This window comes from Capsicum annuum, chromosome 5 (assembly GCF_002878395.1).
Source record: "Capsicum annuum cultivar UCD-10X-F1 chromosome 5, UCD10Xv1.1, whole genome shotgun sequence".
NCBI lineage: Eukaryota > Viridiplantae > Streptophyta > Magnoliopsida > Solanales > Solanaceae > Capsicum > Capsicum annuum.
Window position 1 is genome coordinate 98,739,128 of NC_061115.1, and position 7,336 is coordinate 98,746,463.

Consider the following 7,336-nt stretch of genomic DNA (forward strand, 5'->3'; position numbering starts at 1 on the left):
TGCTCAAGAGGTTCTTCGCCATGCTAAATTTCAGTTTTCTGGCCGACAAAAGATCATTGTCAGCAGAAAGTGGAATGTCTTTCATCCGAAGAATCACCATTAATCTCTATGTTATGATGCTATTTTTCGGAAATTAATATATTTGGATACTAAAAATATTCAAGTTATAAATGACGTGTCGATGCTATTCTTTTATTTTGATAATTATACAGTTTTGTAGGATTAACATGTATGATTTTAATATTCTTAAAACCTCATATAATGCAGAAGCTCATACTGGAGAGCTCACGTAAACTTTCATAGCTTTTTTATGTATTGTAGACCCAAAGTTGGGTGTCTCTATTTAACATCATTAAGAGGATAGAATTTAGTTTAAAAAGGATGTCTTTTATTTTTTGGACAACTTTTTAACTTTTAAGCTTCACATGACATGTTAAGACCGTCATGTTTAAAATCACAAAATTAAAAGACATTTAATACATTCTAAATATCTCTTATTTTCCTTTCAAGAAGTAAAGAGTAGCCTAACTTTTTGTTTGATCTCGAGTGTACATGATAGAGAAGGTGTAAATACGTAGACTATATTGCCTTAATTTTGTTGCCATCTGCTCTTGTGCCACAAGCTGAGAATCTAGTGAACATGGCATTAGAATTTGGGAAAGCAGCAAGTAACTAGGAGAGAAGCATATGAAAGATCATTGATGTTTCTATCAAGTAACTAGCAAAAAGTGATAGCCTTTTGTAAATTAAATTCAAAATGTTTAACAACAATTTATATTGGCACCAGGAAATAATGAAATTTACCTGCAGGGCTTTGACAATGCCATCTATTATCTCCGGCTCTATAAAAAGTTAATCTCCTTGTATGTTAACGACAATGTCATACTTATTTCCAAGCTTTTGAAGAGCATCATTACAACGCTCGGTTCCTCCAAGTTAACAATTGAGCATTAGCAATTTCACGAACTGAAATTCTCAGATTCTACCTATGCATTAATTGTTGGTTAGCTGTTGATCAACTGAGTTTGCATAATTATTGTATTGTTTTGACTGTGCAGTTGGTGGTCTATTGAAAATAACCTCTCTACTTGGGCTGAGGCGGTAATATGGACTACGTACACTTTACCCTCCTCAGGCCCACTTTGAAGTAATACGCTTGATATGTTGTTATTATTGTTGTTGTTTCTTGACTGTGGCATATCAATCCAATCCCTTGAGCGATCTAATTTAGTTGCAATGAATGAAGTGAATAAATGAGAGGGTTGCTTTGTTTTTTTCCAATTGGGTCGGGTTTGTATGGGTGAAAATAATTGTGGGGGTGGGGGTCATTATTTTTAGAGCCACTTGGCAATTTCCCTTTTAAAAATTAACAAATTATTTTTAATGTTAAATAATGATTCGTTAATGAAAATGATAAATATGAATCATTTGTTGGATGACGAAGGTATATGTTCGCCATTTTTTAATAAGGAGTATATCAACTCTAATTCACAATATTGAGTAATATATTTGATCATTTTTTCTAAATTAAAAATATATATGTTGTAAAAGACCTACTTTATAATTATAAAAACAAAACATTGTACTAATTAACATAATTTCTGAGATATGAAAATTAACTGTTAATTTACTTTTTTCCTTCAAATTATTTTTTATCTTAGTCACTAACCAAATGACTCCTAACATGTTTAAGATTTATAATCATCTAAAGTATCCTCAATTTGAATAAAAATGTAGAATCTTGAGAATAAATAACTCTTTGTTAAAAATAAAGTGTTTTTAGCTTTAGAAAATCAGTATATTAATGACTAAATACTATTTCGAGCATCTAAACTCTGGTTGTCATTAATTCAGACCATCTCAACTTATAGAAAAAGACTAACTAGTATAACCTTAAATGTGAAATATATTTTTGACTACATCTAATTTTGCTTCTTGATTATTAGTGTGACGGTGGTTCATCATGTTCCTCTTTAATTTACTACACTTTTTTATATTCAAAATATTACATGATATTTTTAAAATTTTTGTACTAAATAATATACCATACATATTGATATATTTTTATATACATTTATTCTTAATTAACGCTTGATACACGTGCAACGCACGTTGACTAGACTAGTCTATATAATAAGAGCAAATAGAGGAGCTTAGAGTTGTTTTTCAAAAATGACAACTAAGCTCCTCAAAGTTTTATTTATTATTATTTGAGGAGTTTCTAAAATGAAAATTAAGCTCCTTAAAATTTCACTAATTATTATTTAAGGAACTTCGAAAATACCAACAATGCTTCTCAAAATCCTACTTATTGTTATTTGAGGACTTTTCTAGAATTACTTATATCTATTAAAAATTTACGTAAAAAATATTATACATTACAATACTCAATTTAAAAATATTTAAAAGAAATGATTAAAAAAACCTATTGCTTCTCAAAATTCTTGCGGTGTTGCATAAATTGGAATAATTATTTGAAAATAATATAAAAAGTACTATAAGTAATAATACTTAACAATTTAAAATATTTTAAAGATATATTATTTTCTATATAATAAGAGCAAATAGAGGAGCTTAGGGTCGTTTTTCAAAAATGAAAACTAAGCTCCTCAACGTTGCATCTAATATTATTTGAGGAGTTTTTAAAATGACAATTAAGCTCCTTAAAATTTCACTTATTATTATTTAAGGACTTTCAAAAATATCAACAAAGGTTCTCAAAATTCTACTTATTGCTATTTGAGGACTTTTTTTAGAATTACTTATATCTATTAAAAATTTACGTAAAAACTATTATACATTACAATAATCAATTTAAAAATACTGAAAAGAAATGATTAAAAAAATTAATTTCTTCTCAAAATTCTTGCGGTGTTGCATAAATTTGGATAATTATTTAAAACTAATATAAAACGTACTATAAATAATAATACTTAACAACTTAAAATATTTTAAAGACATATTACTCTATATAATAAAAGCGAATAGAGGAGCTTAACGTCGTTTTTCATAAATGACAACTAAGCTCCTCAAAGTTTCATTTATTATTATTATTATTATTATTATTATTATTATTATTATTATTATTATTATTATTATTATTATTTTGTTTCCCAAGGTATCCTCACAGCCGGCAGCCGTGAGACTAATCCTCCGTTCCTTAATCAGCGAATTTTGCAGTAGGGAACTGGCCACAGAGTTTGCTCCATTAATTATTTGAGGAGTTTCTAAAATGATAATTAAGCTCCTCAAAATGTCACTTATTATTATTTAAGAAATTTCAAAATACCAACAAAGCTTCTCAAAATCCTACTTATTGTTATTTGAGGACTTTTCTAGAATTACTTATATCTATTAAAAATTTATGTGAAAAAAATTATACATTACAATAATCAATTTAAAAATATTTAAAAGAAATGATTAAAAAAATTGATTGCTTCTCAAAATTCTTGAGGTGTTGCGTAAATTGGAATAATTGTTCGTTAATAATACAAAAAGTACTATAAATAATAATACTTAACAACTTAAAATATTTTAAAGACATATAAAAAATGAGAATGAGAGGAGCTTAGGCTCAAATTTTAAAAATTATAACTAAGCTCCTCAAAGTCCCACTTATTTATATTTTGAAAGCTTAGGCCAATTTGTGAAATGACTATTCTCCCCTTTACTTCTCCAAAATTACTTATGTTTATTTGAGATTTATGTAAAAAAAAAAAAATGCTATAAATCACAATAATCAATTTTATGTTATTTACAAAACATAACTAAAACAATCGATTGATTCCCAAAATTTAGTCAGTGTCGCATAAATTGGGAAAATTTTTATTTGAAAGTGATATAAAAAGTGATACAAATTTTATATTTACTCTATAATAGAAGAGTGAATAGAGAAGAGCTTAGGACCGATGTATATGATTGTGTTGCCTGCTTCAGTTACTTCGATTGTGATTTTACTATATAACCCCTAATTAATTATTATAATTAATTTACGTATTAAAAAATTAATTATATTTAATAAAAAAAAGTAAAATAAACATTTATGATATGTCTCTTTCAGCTGCTTCAACCGTAATTTTACTATGTCACTCTAATTAATAGCTATATGTCATATAAGTAGTAAAAAATTAATAATATTTCATGGAAAAGAGATAGAATAGACATAGAATGATAAATTTACTCTTGTTGTTCTAAATTAACTTGACGTCTTATATGAGACCCACTTAAAAAATTTTCACAAGTATTTTTATAGTAATTTTACGATATCAATTCAATTAGTTACTATACGTCATTTAAGACATATTTGCTTCGCTGCTTCAATTGTGGTTTTACTATATCACCCCTAATTAAATATTGTGGTAATCTAAGCATTATGCCCCTTAAATTGAAATAGAAGAAAGAGTATTATAAATTACATTAATTAAAAATTTAAATTATTTTAAAAATATAACTGACTATCAATCCTACAAAAGTTTGAACAAGAATAGTTATATATATTATTTGAAAAGTACATAAAAAGTATTATAAATTACAATATTTAACAGTTTAAAATATCTCAAAAAATTATTCTTTTATATATGTCAAAAAAATACTATAGATCCAATAATTAACAACTTAAAATATTTAAAAGATGTAAAATATTTGGTTGACTCTCAAACTTATATCAATGCCACTTAAATTGGAAAAGTTAAAAATATAATTGACTATCAATGCCACAAAATTGTGGAAAGAGTAACATGTATTATTTGGAAATTAAATAAAAAATATTATAAATTACAATATTTAACAGCTTAAAATATCTAAAAATAAAATTAATCTGTTCTATATTTAAAAAAACTGTAAAAAAAATTAAATCACAATAATTAACAACTTAAAGATTTTAAATATATAAAATATATGGTTGACTCTTAAATTATATCAGTGTCACTTAAAATAGAATAGAAAAAAAGGTATTATAAATCTCAATAATTAAAAATTTAAATTATTTTTAAAAATATAATTGACTATCAATGTCACAAAAATTTTGAACACAAAGAATAACATGTATTATTTAAAAATTACATAAAAAGAATTAAAAATTATGACAATTAACAATTTAAAATATTTAGAACATATTATAAATAAGATTAATTATCTAAATTCTATTTATGTCACATATATTTTGACAAAAAGATAACATATATTGGGCCCGTGATGGCACAGACCTTCGACATCTAGTATATATGTAAGAAGGAGTTTGGGTGCTCAAGCAAGCAGCATGTCAACATGCCTGCTTGTGCTGTTTGTTTCAGCTACTTCAACTGTGATTTTATTGTATCATCTCTAATTAATTAATATAAGTTATTTACGTATTTGAATTAATAATATTTAATACAAACAAGTGAAATAGACATTTATGACATGTTTGCTTCAGCTGCTTCTATCGTAATTTTAGTATATCACCCCTAATTAATTATTATAAGTCATCTAAGTACTAAATAATTAATAATATTTAATAAAAATGATAAAATAGACATAAAATAATAAATTAACTCTTCATATTTTAAATTAGTTTGACGTCTTATATGAGGCTCACTTAATTTTTTTCACACGTATTTTTATAATAATTTGATATACCGCTTCTAATTAGTTATTACAAGTCATTTAAGACTGCTTCGCTGCTTTCTCGTGATTTTACTATATCACCCTAATTAATTATTTATGGCCATCTAAACATAAAAAAATAACAATATTTCATAAAAATGGTGAAATAGACACAAAATGATATGTCAACATAAAAAAATTTGATTGACTATCGAAATTATATTAGTGCACATAAATTGGGATGGGGTAGAGGAAGACATAAAGAAGCATATATTAGTTGAAAATGAGATAAAAAGTATTGTAAATCACAATAATTAAGAACTTAATATAAAAAATTCTTTTAAAAATATTAAAATATTTTGATTGATTGTCAAAATTTTATCCGCGTCACATAAATTGAATGGGAAAGAGTATTCATATGTTATAGATAAATTATATAAAAAACATTATAAATAACTTAATTAACAACTTTAAAAAGTTGAAAGATATAAAAATATTTGACTGACTCTCAAAATTATATCAGAGTCACTTAAATTGAAATAGAAAAAAATATTATAAATTACAATAATTAAAAACTTAAATTACTTTAATGATTAATTATCTAATTGGTGTAAATCCAATCACCTGAATTTAAGATGATAAGAAATTCTCCATTGGTAACAAATGGTTATCCATTAAGCGGAGGAAATCTTATTTTAAAAGAATAAAAAAATTCTATTTGTGTCACATAAATTGAGATAAAAAAAATAACATATATTGAATCCGTTCTGGCATGGGCCATGGATATCTAATATAGTATATAAAAAAATTGTTATTAAATAAAGGGGAAAGGACAGAAACGACACTTCAAATTAAACTATTTCCTTGAAAATGGTCATGGAATTTAAATTTCACTTTCTAGCCATTTTAATTTTCTGATTGGTTCTATACCGTTTTTACACAATTTTTATACAGGTTTTATACAAATCTTATACATAAATATTCTATACGGAAATTGTACAATTTTGATACATAATTTATATAATAACTGTACATTTGCACTTCAAATTAAACTATTTCCTTGAAAATGACCATGAAATTTAAATTCCACTATGTAGCCATTTTAATTTACTAACTGGTTCTATACCGTTTTTACACAATTTTTACACAGATTTTATACAAATCTTATACATAAATATTCTATACGAAAATTATACAATTTTGATACATAATTTATATAATAACTGTATTTTTTATACATGTTTTATACAACAATTATATAATTTGTATACACTTTCTATATATTGTACATATACATATTTGATAGAACTATACAATTTCTATACATATATCTTATATAGATCCATATTCTATTTAATAATTATATCTTTTTTTATATAATTTAATTATTATTTCTAAACAATAAAAAAAAGCAGAATATTTGAACAATTTAAAAATTTAAGTAAAAAAAAAATTGAAATAATTTTAAAAGGGTTGAATTGTCCAAATTGAATATTGTATCAGTATTGTATATAGACTGTATCAGTATCGTATATAGATTGTATATGGACTATGTGGATCAAAATGACCCAAATTGGGAAAGATTAGGAAATGGCCATAAAATGACATTTGTTTAGCCGATTGAACATTATTTGTCCAAATATCAAACTTGGGCTATGATTGGGCTATTAATTTTTAAAAAGATCATAGAGTGTACTTTTCCCTAAAATAAATGAAAGCAACTCAGTCGTAACAAAAAGTACGTCCCTTTTTA